This window comes from Nannobrachium achirus (assembly GCF_963921795.1).
Source record: "Nannobrachium achirus genome assembly, chromosome: 2".
NCBI lineage: Eukaryota > Metazoa > Chordata > Actinopteri > Myctophiformes > Myctophidae > Nannobrachium > Nannobrachium achirus.
In genome coordinates this window covers 16,176,278-16,195,600 of record NC_137811.1, presented here as the reverse complement: position 1 = coordinate 16,195,600, position 19,323 = coordinate 16,176,278, and the positions used below count along the sequence as shown (strand labels likewise).

Genomic DNA, 19,323 nt, shown 5'->3' with positions numbered 1-19,323 from the left:
GTGTGCGTGTGTGCGTGAGCACGCGCGCGCGTGTATGTGTGCGCACGCGCGCGCCCCCCATAACATGTGTGTGCACTGTGCAGCACACAATGCTACGTCAACAAAGGAACAAGAGAGACAGATGAGGTGGCTTGGATATCGTCGTATTTGGGCAGAACAACCTTGTATCTCCAAATATTTGTTTCCCCTTGTTTTTCTTTCCCTAAGCGAACGCCCTGCTATCACACACAAGTATAGCGAAAATAGCAGATATTCAAGCTCACAACACCTCAGCAACCATAGCTCTGCTGTCGGGGAGAAACCAGCTATGTAAATATAACTTACGGTGACTTTATATGTTGTCAGATAGCTACTGTATATAGTTATGTGTTTAAACGGCTTGGCATTAGAGACAGACAGAACATGACATTTCAATATCCGAGTGGTTGTTTAGGCTAAAACCTGTATAAAACTGTATTATGGACCAATATTTATATAAAATATATATTTTGAAAAGCATGGTGGGGCCCCTTTAAATTTGTACTTCTTGTACCTCATGAGTAAATGTAGATAGATAGATATAGATAGATACCTTTATTATCCCAAGGGGGAAATTCAGTAAATGTGCTTAGTTACTTAGTTTACACCACTGGTATGACATCACCGTGCAACAACATCACAATGTGGTCATCATGACAGTGTCCTTTAAAACCCAATCTTCAAATTCATTGTCATTTCGCAACATTTACAAGCGAGTCCTGCTTCTCTATAGCGTCGTCCCCCTGGACATATTTTGGCAGCACTGTAAATCTACCTGGGCTGCAAGTGAGCTACCGTTCAAACTGCTATATTGGAAAAAAAAGTCAACAGCTTTCGTGATTGGTTAAACTACCAACTTCTCGGCATTGTGGATTTGTCAAACATTTGTGGCACTGAACCAATAAGTGGTGAGTGTGTACTGTGTATAGGACTCTTTTACAGAGCAAGACTCGACGAATCCTGTTTGATCTACGGTGTGAGAGAAATGTTCCGCTGGACTGTACATCTGAATGGAGGACCAAGAGGAACCGGTCATGCTGCTGTTGCAGTGGAGCATACGGTTTATTCCTTTGGAGGATACTGTACTGTATCTGAATGGTACAGGGATCAGATTACTGTCCACATCTTCAACACAGTGTCTTTGCTCTGGATGAAGTTGCCCCCGGTGACAACTCAAAGAGGAGAATGTTGCCTTGAGGTTCCCGCCATGCGTGAGGGACACACAGCTGTGCTGGTAGAAGGTACAGTATACATCTGGGGAGGGTATAACTATCGTCATGAAGTTTATGAGCTTGATGTGCTTTCTGCATTTGATGTCGTCACCCACGGATGGTCAGCACCCAGGGTTTCTGGGACTGTTCCAGTGGGGAGGAGGAACCACTCAGCCTGTGTCTTGGGGAAGGTCATGTATATCCATGGAGGATCCAGCAAGATGACTGGACGCACCAATGACATCTACAAGTTGGACACGACCACAATGGTCTGGACTTCAATTAAGACCAGAGGAATGTTAACTCCACCACCTGCTTCAAACGGTCACTCTGCCACAATCATTGGGACAAAGATGTTTGTATTTGGGGGGCTAGGGAATGACAACAAAGAGTACAACATTATCAGAGTGTTTGACACAGAGATCAACCGTTGGCTGAACATGCCTTCTGGACAGCTTCTTCCAAAAAGACGCTGGAGTCATTCAGCCTTTGCCTACAAAGGAGAGCTGTATGTATTTTGTGGTAAAAACTGGCAACAGACCTTCAATGATCTGTGGAAATTCAGTCCAGAGACCTTCTCCTGGAAGAAGGTTCAGCCCAAGGGGAAAGACCCATGTTCAAGGCATGGTATGTGCTGTTGCATGGTGGGAGATCGTATCATCCTCTCAGCAGGAGTCTACACATCCACTGATGGCCTGTACATTTTAGACTTGAGTCCTGGTCTGAAGACGTTATGCAAGCTGGTAGTTATTCAGTACGGTCTGGAGCAGTCTGGACTCCCACACAACATCAGGTGGGAACTGGCAGCCATGGACGGAAGAAAATAACTCCACATTAATGGTCAAAAACCTCCCAACTCCACTTGAGCTGCATGTGGCTGAAGTGATGATTATATAAGGACACATTCAATTATCTGACAAAGTCAACAACACACCAACTTTGATGAGGCAGTATTGTGTTGTTCTAAAAACACGTTTTTATTTTTTAATTTTTTATTTCCAGATTTTTTTGGACATAGCAGTTTCTGCCTGACAGCAGAGACTTCGAGCCCTATTTTCGTTGGTGCCTTCGTGCCAAGCCGAGAGCTTGTACATCTGCTATCTTTGAACATTTTTGAATAGTCTTGGGGTCTTGGTGTTCCTGGCACATAATCCTGCACTGGCATACTGCCATTTACTGTACCGGGTTGGATATATCACGGTTGTAGTAGGTTGTCGAGAGACTCTAGAAGGATTAATCCTATGACGTCACATTCCTGCGCCGTCTTTTTAGCCAAGGACCTTTTTAGTTCATCTGCGAATTAGAGAAGTGTCGCGAAAAAGCAACATGAATATGTGAAGTATTCACCTTATGCCTTTTCCCATACACACCAAAGTGCGACGCGAATATGCGTGTACAGTACAATTCGTCAAATTGAATTAAGTGATCTGTTGTGCACATTGTTTGGGGCTGGCTCACACAACCCATCACATCACATCACAGCAGAGAGGACAGCAACGGGTTCACCGTTCCCCAGCAGACAGGCAACCCACAGCAGCAGCAGTGGCATAAAGTAATTAAAAGTAGGCTACATTTACGAGTACTGTAGCCTACTTGTAGGTATTTGTACTTGAGTCCAATTTCCAGTACTTTTCGGATTCTATTGTATTTTTACCCGGCTATTTATTTGGAAACATTAGTTAGTCTTTTTGCAGATATAAATTACAATAAAACATACATGAACCATACTTTTACCAGTAAGAAATTCAAGTACTTTTTCCACCACTTACAGCAAGACTAGCAAGCAAGCAGCCACATAGACGAGACGACACGGAGAAGGAGAAACACTTGGTCCCCTCGGTCTCAATGCAAATGGATGGTCCCTTGACCATGTTCTCTCTCTCTCTCTCTCTCTCTCTCTCTCTCTCTCTCTCTCTCTCTCTCTCTCTCTCTTTAAATAGGATAGAGTGAGCTTGCTTTGATACAGAGAGAGAGAGAGAGGAGTTTGCCTGCGAACGTTTCGCTAAATTCGAAACAAGAGCGAATAAATAACAGACACTTTTTCGCCTTTTCGAGATTTGCGGTCAGTGTGGAAGCTTGCATTAACTTTATAAGGTTTTAAAACAAAGCAAATTATTAGCAAATTCGCTAATTGCTAATTCCCCCCTGTGTGTAAATACCTTTACAGGGTAGGATTCGATAATGACAAAGCAATATTTTTTTTTTTACTTAAATTTTTATCCCACGATTTTGTAACCCATTTTCACCCAGTGCCAATTGCCTATGTAATCCTGGGCTCTGCTCTCCCTCTGCCGCGACAATGGACAAACCTCATGCTTCCTTCAATGCATGGGTAGTCCAAGTTGTTTCTTTTCACTTGAGAACATGCAAACTCCACACAGAAAGGCCCTATCGCCAACCCCACTTAGAGTGTGGGCGCTGATGATGCGGAGGGAGGAACACGCCCCCAGCACCCACAGTGTCCCCCGGCGGGAATCGAACCCAGGACCTTCTAGCTGTGAGGCGAAGCGCTAACCACTGTGCCACCGTGCCCTTAAAAAAGAAATGTTAAATCAAATGACCTTTTATGTATTCATTTAATTATGTCTTCTAAATCCTTCTAAATCAGTGGTTCTCACACATTTTCATGTCAAGGACCCCCAACATTCCATGTATTTGGCCACAGACCCTCATCTCAAAATATGTTGTTCCAGGGACCCCCAGAAGCAGAGATTTGAGTTACAAAAGTTTGCTTTGTAAAAAATAAATAAATAAAGAAAAACACTCTCAGTGCCGTGCTGTGAGCTTGTATTGTAGAACATCTGCTATTTTTGGCTAAAGTATAAAATAATTCCAGGTCTGGGCATACAGTATGAGGTTTGCACCCGACAGAGACTATATATTTATCTTCGCTACGTCAGCACGGCCCGGAAGTGCAGAGATTATGTCTTTGTCCCTCTCTGTACGTCTGTTTGTGTGTCTGTGAGCAGCTAATCTCCTTCTCTATTGGTCTCTGTTGATGTGAAACGTTGCACGCATGCACTTCCAGAATGCTTCCTTGGCATGGAAATGCCTGGGAATCCACGTAATAGAAATAGATCAACTTCAACGTTTTTCAGGCCAAGGAGCTCCTTAGCTAAGAAAGAGCTGAAGCAGCCACCCCCTGCCCTGCTCTCAATTATGTTGCATCTTTTTCATAGATTTCATATAGACTGCTTCATAGACTTGTTTGACAGCACTATCATCTGTGTATGTTGGATGCATGTTTTTTTTATAATTTTTATCCCACGATTTTTGCAACCCTTTTTCACCCAATGCCAATTGCCTATGTAATCCTGGGCTCTGCTCTCCCTCTGCCGCGCCTGGGGAGACAACGGACTGACCTCATGCTTCCTTCAATGCATGAGTAGTCCAAGTTGTTTCTTTTCACCTGATGGGGGATTTCCCCGGGATGGACGTAGCACGTGGAAGGAACACGTTATTCCAACCAGTTCCTTCCCCCTCCATCAAGCGCCCCGGCTGGCCAGGGAGAGGCATTATTGAGACCAGGATTACTGCATGTTTTTGTGAGGGTATCAACCCTAGGAGACACGGGGAGAACATGCAAACTCCACACAGAAAGGCCCTATCGCCAACCCCACCTAGGGTGTGGGTGCTGATGACGCAGAGGGAGAAACACGCCCCCAGCACCCACAGCGTCCCCCGGCGGGAATCGAACCCAGGACCTTCTAGCTTGTGAGACGAAACGCTAACCACTGCGCCACCGTGCCCCCTGTTGGATGCATGTTAAACAACTCATTCAGTTCCAGAGATGTTCCCGTTATCACCATACTCAGTGCCAGAGTTTTTCATTGTTTTTAATACATTTTCGAGTCACACAAGTTTGACGAGCTAGCTCGGCGTAGGTATCGAGTGAGTTAATGTGTATTTAACCACTTGAAACCATCAATACTTTTTGATGACCTTTCACTCTAGGTACATAGTCTGCTTTTTCCCCTCTACACAAAACCTCTTTGCCAAAAGTTGTAGATCTACAATCGTAGTGTTGTGAGCTTTGCAGATAATGAAAGGGCAGATTTTAAGCTTTCAAAACAATGTGTAGTTCTTCTACATACATTAGAATCTGAAAATAGTTGGAGGAGATGTATTTATTTCAATCACTCTTATCACAGTAATTACTGTTTTTTAGGACACTATTTAGTGTGGTTTCCCCTCTTGTCTGACTTTATTCCATCCATCTGGGAATCCATCTTTCCCTTCCTAGATAAACTTTAATTTGCTGCGCTACTCCCATAGTTTTGGTGGCACGCACTTGGGCCATATGTCAAATCGACCAGCTTCATCGGAAATCGATTCCTTGTATTTTGCTAAAAGATACGTTACATAGTTTACCATAAAAAACTTCCTGTGCGTGCGTGCGTGCATGCGTCACAGTGCGTGAACTTTGCCCAACTCAGCAGAAGGATATATAGCTGACCTGTTCTGACATCACAATGATGTTGCAAATGAATTCCGTCCTTGTCTGACATCATAGACTTATAAATGACGTCTAACGTCATACAATCCCTTTTATGCCCATATATGGAGATCCCTAATGTCATCAATAATCACACTTGCAAATGAATTCTGTCCTTGTTACTATTATGCCCGTATATGAAGATCCCTGATATCATCAATATTAAGCCCATATCATGGGGAGGCCCATATATGGACATACGGTATTGTGTCCGTCTCATGTAGTCTATGACGTCAAACATCTATGATGTCAGCCATCAGTCATCTCCACCAACCAGGTCTGTGCATTCTTTTGGTCAGAGTTGATCCCATGCCAAAGCATCAGTGCTCGCCCAGCAGTCTGCTGTCACCCAGGCGGATGCGTGCAGGCCATGTTCACACGACCATGTGGTAAGATTGAATTAATTAGCAAGTGTTCCTTTCTACGGCCCCACGACATACTCATTTTGAAGTCAGCAGATTCCCATCCTTGCTGTACAGCTTGGATGGTTCCTTGAAAATTCAGGATAAGCCACTTGATTCAAGATCCTAGGTGATCTAGAGTTACTGTTAAATAAGCCCCAAGTGGTGCCCATTTTGGAAAATGTCTGCCAATGGTTACCACAGGACACCAGAGGACACCATGCATCGACTCCATATATGGACATGGCTGACCCGGAACTCCATATTTGGGCATAGATCACACATTGTCACCGTGACATCAGAAGTAAAACACAAAAGGAAGGTATAAAAGCAGCAGCATTCTCAGTATAGATGTTCAGATGACACTAGCCCAACTGACATTAAGATTAAATAATTGAAATAGTTAAATCAACTGTCCATCCATAATGTCAGGCGACGGGCAACGTCAGGGCTCCTCTGCAGGAGAGGATATGAGACGGTTCAGAGAAATAATGACATCTCTGATGAGAGCACCTCTTAGAACAGAAGAGCACCTCGTCAAATGCACAGACTGTAAGCGCATGCAGAGACTGAGCGAAGCCATGCCTGAAAGGAGGACCTTACTGAAGGAACAGATGGAGACCTGTGAACTTCTTCAGAGAAGCAGAGAGATGTATCCTCACATTCCCGTATTCTACTCTGGATGCTCCATAGACCATTCGGAGGAGGCAGAGGATGGCCTGCCTTCAGAGAAGACAGGGGGAACTATCTGCATGACCAGTAAGACTCCCTAATCGGGAGATAAGCGACCGTTGGTCGCTTATCTCCACAAATAGGCCAAAAGTTTGTTTTACCAATTATCAAGACATACGGGCAGTTGACAGTTTGCCATGGTTACTCATTGAAGTTGAATCTCCATATATGGAGATAACCTACGCATCACACTAAGTCTGACCTCACCAGCCCATATTTGGGCATGAGCAACTTATGTCTCCATATATGGAGATATGATGACATCACACAGTCCTCAGCCGATGATGTGGCGTGATTTCATACAATACACAAACGAGCCCTACAGTATAAAGGGGCAATTCTTGCCAGGAAAGAAGCATTTCTTCGACTCAGACCTTATCGCCAGGGTTGGCTTATAGCAGCTGTCGGTAGGACCATATATGGATTCTGTTAGTGTGGATCTCCTAACAGGGCATCATCTGGGATACAATCCCTTTTATGCCCATATATGGAGATCCCTAACAGAATCCCTTTCATGCCCATATATGGAGATCCCTAACAGAATCCCTTTTATGCCCATATATGGAGATCCCTAACAGCATCCCTTTTATGCCCATATATGGAGATCACTAACAGCTAACAGAATCCCTTTTATGCCCATATATGGAGATCCCTAACAGAATCCCTTTTATGCCCATATATGGAGATCCCTAACAGAATCCCTTTTATGCCCATATATGGAGATCCCTAACAGAATCACTTTTATGCCCATATATGGAGATCCCTAACAGAATCCCTTTTATGCCCATATATGGAGATCCCTAACAGAATCCCTTGTATGCCCATATATGGAGATCCCTAACAGAATCCCTTTTATGCCCATATATGGAGATCCCTAACAGAATCCCTTTTATGCCCAAATATTATGGAGAAATCCCTGCTCTGAGTATCTGACATCAGTGTGATGTCACCTGTTTATGCCCATATATGGAGATCCCTGCTCTGCGTATCTGGTTGCTATGGTAAACAGTTGGTTGCTAGGGTAAAAAAACATGGTTGCTATGGTAAACAGTTGGTTGCTAGGGTAAACAGTTGGTTGCTAGGGTAAAACCATGGTTGCTAAGGTGGTTGCTAACGTACACTAACAGACCAGCAACAACAGACTGTTGCCACAGCAACGTACACAAAGGTTTGTGTACACATGTGGTGTGATGTCATACTGATGCGGAGATATGAGCAGGGCAAAGGTGTGACGTGTGACGTGTGACCGACGGGCGGACGGACGGACGGACGGCCGGTGGAGGTTTTCATAGTAAACTGCTCCCTGACGGTCGCAATAAAACACAGCAGCGCACTAGTGGACGCTTATTCGGACCCGGTTATATTTTTCCACTTGGAGAATCGGACCCTGTCTGCAACAGTGTTGATTTCGTCGACTAAAACTATGATGAAAAATGTTTGTCGACTGCGTTCTTTTCACTGACGAAAACTAAATAAAAACTAAACAAAAAGTAAGCTATGATGACTAAAACTAAGACTAAATATATTGACAATTTCGTCAACAAAATAAAAACTAGACTAAAACGTTAGGGAGGGACTGGTCCTGAAGAGAGTCACTTTATGTTTGGTTGCTCTCAGGTGTTGCGTGCTGAAAATAGCAGATCTACAAGCTCACAACACGACGCAGGGCGACGCGCTGTGAGCTTGTAGATCTGTTATTTTCAGCACGCAACCAAGTGTAATTACGATGCGATCGAGGCCTGCCAAAATACATTTTAGTTGACTAAATCAACTGTAGATTTAGTCGCCTAAAATCTCATGATATTTAGTCGACTAAAATTAGACTAAAACTAAAACTTTTCAGGTGACTAATTTATGACCAAAACTAAATGACATTTTATTCAAAAGACCTGTTAAAAACAACACTGGTCTGCAAAGGCCTTTCGAAGGGGTTAAAGTCCCAGTCAACTTCTATTTGATTGATTGACTGAAACCTTTATTTATTCTCGAAAAGAGCATTTGGGTTCACCCTCATTTGCAAAGCTGACGAGATTACATACTGTACACAAAGATCAACAATTAGCATACAAATATAAAACAACAAAACATAGAATAAAACATCATAGAGAATGATGTCTATGTCATGGTCTCAGACAATCCCTTTTATGCCCATATATGGAGATCCCTAATGTCATCAATAATCACACTTGCAAATGAATTCTGTCCTTGTTCCTATTTTGCCCGTATATGAAGATCCCTGATATCATCAATATTAAGCCCATATCATGGGGATGCCCATATATGGACATACAGTATAGTGTCAGTCTCATGTAGTCTATGACGTCAAACATCTATGATGTCAGCCATCAGTCATCTCCACCAACCAGGTCTGTGCATTCTTTTGGTCAGAGTTGATCCCATGCCAAAGCATCAGTGCTCGCCCAGCAGTCCATGTGGTACAGGATTAGCCAATGGATTGAAGATCCTAGGTGATCTAGAGCCTGGGTTACTGTTACAATAAGCCCCAGGTGGTGGCCATTTTGGAAAATGTCTGCCAATGGTTACCACAGGACACCAGAGGACACCATGCATCGACTCCATATATGGACATGGCTGACCCGGAACTCCATATTTGGGCATAGATCACACATTGTCACCGTGACATCAGAAGTAAAACACAAAAGGAAGGTATAAAAGCAGCAGCATTCTCAGTATAGATGTTCAGATGACACTAGCCCAACTGACATTAAGATTAAATAATTGAAATAGTTAAATCAACTGTCCATCCATAATGTCAGGCGACGGGCAACGTCAGGGCTCCTCTGCAGGAGAGGATATGAGACGGTTCAGAGAAATAATGACATCTCTGATGAGAGCACCTCTTAGAACAGAAGAGCACCTCGTCAAATGCACAGACTGTAAGCGCATGCAGAGACTGAGCGAAGCCATGCCTGAAAGGAGGACCTTACTGAAGGAACAGATGGAGACCTGTGAACTTCTTCAGAGAAGCAGAGAGATGTATCCTCACATTCCCGTATACTACTCTGGATGCTCCATAGACCACTCGGAGGAGGCAGAGGATGGCCTGCCTTCAGAGAAGACAGGGGGAACTATCTGCATGACCAGTAAGACTCCCTAATCGGGAGATAAGCGACCGTTGGTCGCTTATCTCAAATAGGCCAAAAGTTTGTTTTACCAATTATCAAGACATACGGGCAGTTGACAGTTTGCCATGGTTACTCATTGAAGTTGAATCTCCATATATGGAGATAACCTACGCATCACACTAAGTCTGACCTCACCAGCCCATATTTGGGCATGAGCAACTTATGTCTCCATATATGGAGATATGATGACATCACACAGTCCTCAGCCGATGATGTGGCGTGATTTCATACAATACACAAACGAGCCCTACAGTATAAAGGGGCAATTCTTGCCAGGAAAGAAGCATTTCTTCGACTCAGACCTTATCGCCAGGGTTGGCTTATAGCAGCTGTCGGTAGGACCATATATGGATTCTGTTAGTGTGGATCTCCTAACAGGGCATCATCTGGGATACAATCCCTTTTATGCCCATATATGGAGATCCCTAACAGAATCCCTTTCATGCCCATATATGGAGATCCCTAACAGAATCCCTTTTATGCCCATATATGGAGATCCCTAACAGCATCCCTTTTATGCCCATATATGGAGATCACTAACAGCTAACAGAATCCTTTTTATGCCCATATATGGAGATCCCTAACAGAATCCCTTGTATGCCCATATATGGAGATCCCTAACAGAATCCCTTTTATGCCCATATATGGAGATCCCTAACAGAATCCCTTTTATGCCCATATATGGAGATCCCTAACAGAATCCCTTTTATGCCCATGTATGGAGATCCCTAACAGAATCCCTTGTATGCCCATATATGGAGATCCCTAACAGAATCCCTTTTATGCCCATATATGGAGATCCCTAACAGAATCCCTTTTATGCCCATATATTATGGAGAAATCCCTGCTCTGAGTATCTGACATCAGTGTGATGTCACCTGTTTATGCCCATATATGGAGATCCCTGCTCTGCGTATATGGTTGCTATGGTAAACAGTTGGTTGCTAGGGTAAAAAAACATGGTTGCTATGGTAAACAGTTGGTTGCTAGGGTAAACAGTTGGTTGCTAGGGTAAACAGTTGGTTGCTAGGGTAAAACCATGGTTGCTAAGGTGGTTGCTAACGTACACTAACAGACCAGCAACAACAGACTGTTGCCACAGCAACGTACACAAAGGTTTGTGTACACATGCGGTGTGATGTCATACTGATTTGGAGATATGAGCAGGGCAAAGGTGTGACGTGTGACGTGTGACCGACGGACGGACGGACGGCCGGTGGTGGTTTTCATAGTAAACTGCTCCCTGACGGTCGCAACCAGTAAGACTCCCTAATCGGGAGATAAGCGACCGTTGGTCGCTTATCTCCACAAATAGGCCAAAAGTTTGTTTTACCAATTATCAAGACATACGGGCAGTTGACAGTTTGCCATGGTTACTCATTGAAGTTGAATCTCCATATATGGAGATAACCTACGCATCACACTAAGTCTGACCTCACCAGCCCATATTTGGGCATGAGCAACTTATGTCTCCATATACATCACACAGTCCTCAGCCGATGATGTGGCGTGATGTCATACAATTGTGGCGTGATGTCATACAATACACAAACGAGCCCTACAGTATAAAGGGGCAATTCTTGCCAGGAAAGAAGCATTTCTTCGACTCAGACCTTATCGCCAGGGTTGGCTTATAGCAGCTGTCGGTAGGACCATATATGGATTCTGTTAGTGTGGATCTCCTAACAGGGCATCATCTGGGATACAATCCCTTTTATGCCCATATATGGATATCCCTAACAGAATCCCTTTCATGCCCATATATGGAGATCCCTAACAGAATCCCTTTTATGCCCATATATGGAGATCCCTAACAGCATCCCTTTTATGCCCATATATGGAGATCACTAACAGCTAACAGAATCCCTTTTATGCCCATATATGGAGATCCCTAACAGAATCCCTTTTATGCCCATATATGGAGATCCCTAACAGAATCCCTTTTATGCCCATATATGGAGATCCCTAACAGAATCCCTTTTATTCCCATATATGGAGATCCCTAACAGAATCCCTTTTATGCCCATATATGGAGATCCCTAACAGAATCCCTTGTATGCCCATATATGGATATCCCTAACATAATCCCTTTTATGCCCATATATGGAGATCCCTAACAGAATCCCTTTTATGCCCAAATATTATGGAGAAATCCCTGCTCTGAGTATCTGACATCAGTGTGATGTCACCTGTTTATGCCCATATATGGAGATCCCTGCTCTGCGTATCTGGTTGCTATGGTAAACAGTTGGTTGCTAGGGTAAAAAAACATGGTTGCTATGGTAAACAGTTGGTTGCTAGGGTAAACAGTTGGTTGCTAGGGTAAAACCATGGTTGCTAAGGTGGTTGCTAACGTACACTAACAGACCAGCAACAACAGACTGTTGCCACAGCAACGTACACAAAGGTTTGTGTACACATGTGGTGTGATGTCATACTGATGCGGAGATATGAGCAGGGCAAAGGTGTGACGTGTGACGTGTGACCGACGGGCGGACGGACGGACGGACGGACGACCGGTGGAGGTTTTCATAGTAAACTGCTCCCTGACGGTCGCAATGAAACACAGCAGCGCACTAGTGGACGCTTATTCGGACCCGGTTATATTTTTCCACTTGGAGAATCGGACCCTGTCTGCAACAGTGTTGATTTTGTCGACTAAAACTATGATGAAAAATGTTTGTCGACTGCGTTCTTTTCACTGACGAAAACTAAATAAAAACTAAACAAAAAGTAAGCTATGATGACTAAAACTAAGACTAAATATATTGACAATTTCGTCAACAAAATAAAAACTGGACTAAAACGTTAGGGAGGGACTGGTCCTGAAGAGAGTCACTTTATGTTTGGTTGCTCTCAGGTGTTGCGTGCTGAAAATAGCAGATCTACAAGCTCACAACACGACGCAGCGCGACGCGCTGTGAGCTTGTAGATCTGTTATTTTCAGCACGCAACCAAGTGTAATTACGATGCGATCGAGGCCTGCCAAAATACATTTTAGTTGACTAAATCAACTGTAGATTTAGTCGCCTAAAATCTCATGATATTTAGTCGACTAAAATTAGACTAAAACTAAAACTTTTCAGGTGACTAAATTATGACCAAAACTAAATGACATTTTATTCAAAAGACCTGTCAAAAACAACACTGGTCTGCAAAGGCCTTTCGAAGGGGTTAAAGTCCCAGTCAACTTCTATTTGATTGATTGACTGAAACCTTTATTTATTCTCGAAAAGAGCATTTGGGTTCACCCTCATTTGCAAAGCTGACGAGATTACATACTGTACACAAAGATCAACAATTAGCATACAAATATAAAACAACAAAACATAGAATAAAACATCATAGAGAATGATGTCTATGTCATGGTCTCAGACAATCCCTTTTATGCCCATATATGGAGATCCCTAATGTCATCAATAATCACACTTGCAAATGAATTCTGTCCTTGTTCCTATTTTGCCCGTATATGAAGATCCCTGATATCATCAATATTAAGCCCATATCATGGGGATGCCCATATATGGACATACAGTATAGTGTCAGTCTCATGTAGTCTATGACGTCAAACATCTATGATGTCAGCCATCAGTCATCTCCACCAACCAGGTCTGTGCATTCTTTTGGTCAGAGTTGATCCCATGCCAAAGCATCAGTGCTCGCCCAGCAGTCCATGTGGTACAGGATTAGCCAATGGATTGAAGATCCTAGGTGATCTAGAGCCTGGGTTACTGTTACAATAAGCCCCAGGTGGTGGCCATTTTGGAAAATGTCTGCCAATGGTTACCACAGGACACCAGAGGACACCATGCATCGACTCCATATATGGACATGGCTGACCCGGAACTCCATATTTGGGCATAGATCACACATTGTCACCGTGACATCAGAAGTAAAACACAAAAGGAAGGTATAAAAGCAGCAGCATTCTCAGTATAGATGTTCAGATGACACTAGCCCAACTGACATTAAGATTAAATAATTGAAATAGTTAAATCAACTGTCCATCCATAATGTCAGGCGACGGGCAACGTCAGGGCTCCTCTGCAGGAGAGGATATGAGACGGTTCAGAGAAATGGTGACATCTCTGATGAGAGCACCTCTTAGAACAGAAGAGCACCTCGCCAAATGCACAGACTGTAAGCGTATGCAGAGACTGAGCGAAGCCACGCCTGAAAGGAGTACCTTACTGAAGGAACAGATGGAGACCTGTGAACTTCTTCAGAGAAGCAGAGAGATGTATCCTCACATTCCCGTATTCTACTCTGGATGCTCCATAGACCACTCGGAGGAGACAGAGGATGGCCTGCCTTCAGAGAAGACAGGGTGAACTATCTTCATGGAAGACGGGGTCCTGATAAAACCCAGCAGCGCACTAGTGGATGCTTATTCGGACCCGGTTATTGCGACCGTCAGGGAGCAGTTTACTATGAAAACCTCCACCGGCCGTCCGTCCGTCCGTCGGTCGGTCGGTCGGTCGGTCACACGTCACACGTCACACCTTTGCCCTGCTCATATCTCCGCATCAGTATATAGGGCTTGTTTGTTTATTGTATGACATCACGCCACATCATCAGCTGTGGACTCTGTGATGTCATCGTATCGCATCAGTATATAGGGCTTGTTTGTTTATTGTATGACATCACGCCACATCATCAGCTGTGGACTCTGTGATGTCATCGTATCTCCATATATGGCCATCTCCGTATATGGAGATATAAGTCGTCCACGCCCAAGTATGGGCTGGTGAGGTCAGACTTTGTGTGATGCGTAGGTTATCTCCATATATGGAGATTCAACATTCCAGGCAATGCTCTCTTCCCTGGTGAGAATTGCCCCTTTATATAGGGCTTGTTTGTGTATTGTATGACATCACGCCACATCATCAGCTGTGGACTCTGTGATGTCATCGTATCTCCATATATGGCCATCTCCGTATATGGAGATATAAGTCGTCCATGCCCAAGTATGGGCTGGTGAGGTCAGACTTTGTGTGATGCGTAGGTTATCTCCATATATGGAGATTCAACATTCCAGGTGTAACTATGGCTACCCGTATGACGTGAGAGGTGGAGGTTGTGATATTTGTGGAGATAAGCGACCAACGGTCGCTTATCTCCCGATTAGGGAGTCTTACTGGTATTATGTGGAGAATCGGGCACTGTCTGCAACTTTTGTCATTTCGCAATCCTGGGCTCTACTCTCCCTCTGCCGTGACAACGGACAAACCTCATGCTTCCTTCAATGCATGGGTAGTCCAAGTTGTTTCTTTTCACCTGACAGGGGGGATTTCCCTGGGATGGAACACGTTATTCCAACCAGTTCCTTTCCCCTCCATCAGGCGCCCCGGCTGGCCAGGGGGAGGCATTATTGAGACCAGGATTACTGTATGTTTTTGTGAGGCTATTAACCCTAGGAGACACGGGGAGAACATGCAAACTCCACACAGAAAGGCCCTATCGCCAACCCCACTTAGGGTGAGGAGTTAAGACCTCCATGTTTTGAGTTGGTCCGAGGTGACAGAGAGAGAGAGAGAGAGAGAGAGAGAGAGAGAGAGAGAGAGAGAGAGAGAGAGAGTATGGGGGGGAGGAAAGGGGGCATGGGGAGGACATAGGAGAGGAAGTGAGGGGAGAGGAGAGGAGGCCTCAGCTTAACGCCTGGAGTATGAATGAGAAAATTCCATGGGAGAAACCAAACCCGAAGAACCTACACACACTCAAACGCACGCGCACAGGCACACACACACACACACACACACGCCGCCAGCGCCCACAGCGTCCCCCGGCGGGAATCGAACCCAGGACCTTCTAGCTGTGAGGCGAAGCGCAAACCACTGTGCCACTGTGGCCTTAAAAAATAAATGTTAAATCAAATGACTTTTATCTATTCATTTAATTCTGTCTTCTAAATCCTTCTAAATCAGTGGTTCTCACGCATTTTCATGTCAAGGACCCCCAACATTCCATGTATTTGGCCACTGACCCTCATCTCAAAATATGTTGTTCCAGGGACCCCCAGAAGCAGAGATTTGAGTTACAAAAGTTTGCTTTGTAAAAAAAAAAAAAATAATAATAAAGAAAAACACTCTCAGAGCCGTGCTGTGAGCTTGTATTGTCTGCTATTTTTTGGCTAAAGTATAAAATAATCCAAGGCCTGGACATATGAGGTTTGCACCCGACAGAGACTATATATTTATCTTCGCTACGTCAGCACGGCCCGGAAGTGCAGAGATTATGTCTTTGTCCCTCTCTGTACGTCTGTTTGTGTGTCTGTGAGCAGCTAATCTCCTTCTCTATTGGTCTCTGTTGATGTGAAACGTTGCACGCATGCACTTCCAGAATGCTTCCTTGGCATGGAAATGCCTGGGAATCCACGTAATAGAAATAGATCAACTTCAACGTTTTTCAGGCCAAGGAGCTCCTTAGCTAAGAAAGAGCTGAAGCCGAAGGTCCTGGGTTCGATTCCCGCCGGGGGAAGCTGTGGGCACTGGGGGCGTGTTCCTCCACCCGCGTCATCAACGCCCACACCCTAGGTGGGGTTGGCGATAGGGCCTTTCTGTGGTGAGTTTGCATGTTCTCCCCGTGTCTCCTTGGGCATAGGCCCTCACACAAAAACATGCAGTAGTCCTGGTTTCTATACTACCTCCCCCTAGCCAGCCGGGTGCTCCCCAGTGTCCCCTGGCGCGGCAGGGGGAGAGCGGAAACCAGGACTACAGGTTAGGTAGTCACCGGGTGAGAAAAATGGGTTGCAAAACCGTGGGTTAAAAAAAATGTAAAGAAAAAAAGAAAGAGCTGAAGGAGCCACCCCCTGCCCTGCTCTCGGCGTAGGTATCGAGTGAGTTAATGTGTATTTAACCACTTAGAACCATCAATACTTAGTAAACTTGACCTTTCACTCTAGGTACATAGTCTGCTCTTTCCCCTCTACACAAAACCTCTTTGCCAAAAGTTGTAGATCTACAATCGTAGTGTTGTGAGCTTTGCAGATAATGAAAGGGCAGATTTTAAGCTTTCAAAACAATGTGTAGTTCTTCTACATACATTGGAATCTGAAAATTGTTGATGTATTTATTTGAATCACTCCTCTCACAGTAATTATTGTTTTTTAGGACACTATTTAGTGTGGTTGCCCCCGACTTTATTCCATCCATCTGGGAATCCATCTTTCCCTTCCTAGATAAACTTTATTTTGCTGCGCTACTCCCATAGTTTTGGTGGCACGCACTTGGGCCATATGTCAAATCGACCAGCTTCTTCGGAAATCGATTCCTTGCATTTTGCTAAAAGATACAATACATAGTTGCGACCGTCAGGGAGCAGTTTACTATGAAAACCTCCACCGGCCGTCCGTCCGTCGGTCACACGTCACACGTCACACCTTTGCCCTGCTCATATCTCCGCATCAGTATGACATCACACCACATGTGTACACAAACCTTTGTGTACGTTGCTGTGGCAACAGTCTGTTGTTGCTGGTCTGTTAGTGTACGTTAGCAACCACCTTAGCAACCAGTAAGACTCCCTAATCGGGAGATAAGCGACCGTTGGTCGCTTATCTCCACAAATAGGCCAAAAGTTTGTTTTACCAATTATCAAGACATACGGGCAGTTGACAGTTTGCCATGGTTACTCATTGAAGTTGAATCTCCATATATGGAGATAACCTACGCATCACACTAAGTCTGACCTCACCAGCCCATATTTGGGCATGAGCAACTTATGTCTCCATATATGGAGATATGATGACATCACACAGTCCTCAGCCGATGATGTGGCGTGATGTCATACAATACACAAACGAGCCCTACAGTATAAAGGGGCAATTCTTGCCAGGAAAGAAGCATTTCTTCGACTCAGACCTTATCGCCAGGGTTGGCTTATAGCAGCTGTCGGTAGGACCATATATGGATTCTGTTAGTGTGGATCTCCTAACAGGGCATCATCTGGGATACAATCCCTTTTATGCCCATATATGGAGATCCCTAACAGAATCCCTTTCATGCCCATATATGGAGATCCCTAACAGAATCCCTTTTATGCCCTATATGGAGATCCCTAACAGCATCCCTTTTATGCCCATATATGGAGATCACTAACAGAATCCCTTTTATGCCCATATATGGAGATCCCTAACAGAATCCCTTTTATGCCCATATATGGAGATCCCTAACAGAATCCCTTGTATGCCCATATATGGAGATCCCTAACAGAATCCCTTTTATGCCCATATATGGAGATCCCTAACAGAATCCCTTTTATGCCCATATATTATGGAGAAATCCCTGCTCTGAGTATCTGACATCAGTGTGATGTCACCTGTTTATGCCCATATATGGAGATCCCTGCTCTGCGTATCTGGTTGCTATGGTAAACAGTTGGTTGCTAGGGTAAAAAAACATGGTTGCTATGGTAAACAGTTGGTTGCTAGGGTAAACAGTTGGTTGCTAGGGTAAAACCATGGTTGCTAAGGTGGTTGCTAACGTACACTAACAGACCAGCAACAACAGACTGTTGCCACAGCAACGTACACAAAGGTTTGTGTACACATGTGGTGTGATGTCATACTGATGCGGAGATATGAGCAGGGACGGACGGTGGAGGTTTTCATAGTAAACTGCTCCCTGACGGTCGCAACCATGGTTTTACCCTAACAACCAACTGTTTACCCTAGCAACCAACTGTTTACCATAGCAACCATGTTTTTTTACCCTAGCAACCAACTGTTTACCATAGCAACCAGATACGCAGAGCAGGGATCTCCATATATGGGCATAAACAGGTGACATCACACTGATGTCAGATACTCAGAGCAGGGATTTCTCCATAATATATGGGCATAAAAGGGATTCTGTTAGGGATCTCCATATATGGGCATAAAAGGGATTCTGTTAGGGATCTCCATATATGGGCATACAAGGGATTCTGTTAGGGATCTCCATATATGGGCATAAAAGGGATTCTGTTAGGGATCTCCATATATGGGCATAAAAGGGATTCTGTTAGGGATCTCCATATATGGGCATAAAAGGGATTCTGTTAGGGATCTCCATATATGGGCATAAAAGGGATTCTGTTAGCTGTTAGTGATCTCCATATATGGGCATAAAAGGGATGCTGTTAGGGATCTCCATATATGGGCATAAAAGGGATTCTGTTAGGGATCTCCATATATGGGCATGAAAGGGATTCTGTTAGGGATCTCCATATATGGGCATAAAAGGGATTGTATCCCAGATGATGCCCTGTTAGGAGATCCACACTAACAGAATCCATATATGGTCCTACCGACAGCTGCTATAAGCCAACCCTGGCGATAAGGT

The 19,323-nt window shown here is 44.3% G+C and overlaps 1 protein-coding gene across 1 annotated transcript in view; it reads left to right on the top strand.

Moving 5' to 3' along the window:
• Positions 1 to 19,323, top strand: part of itga10 (integrin, alpha 10) — a 99,577-nt gene that overhangs the window by 47,729 nt on the left and 32,525 nt on the right. The window lies entirely within an intron of this gene.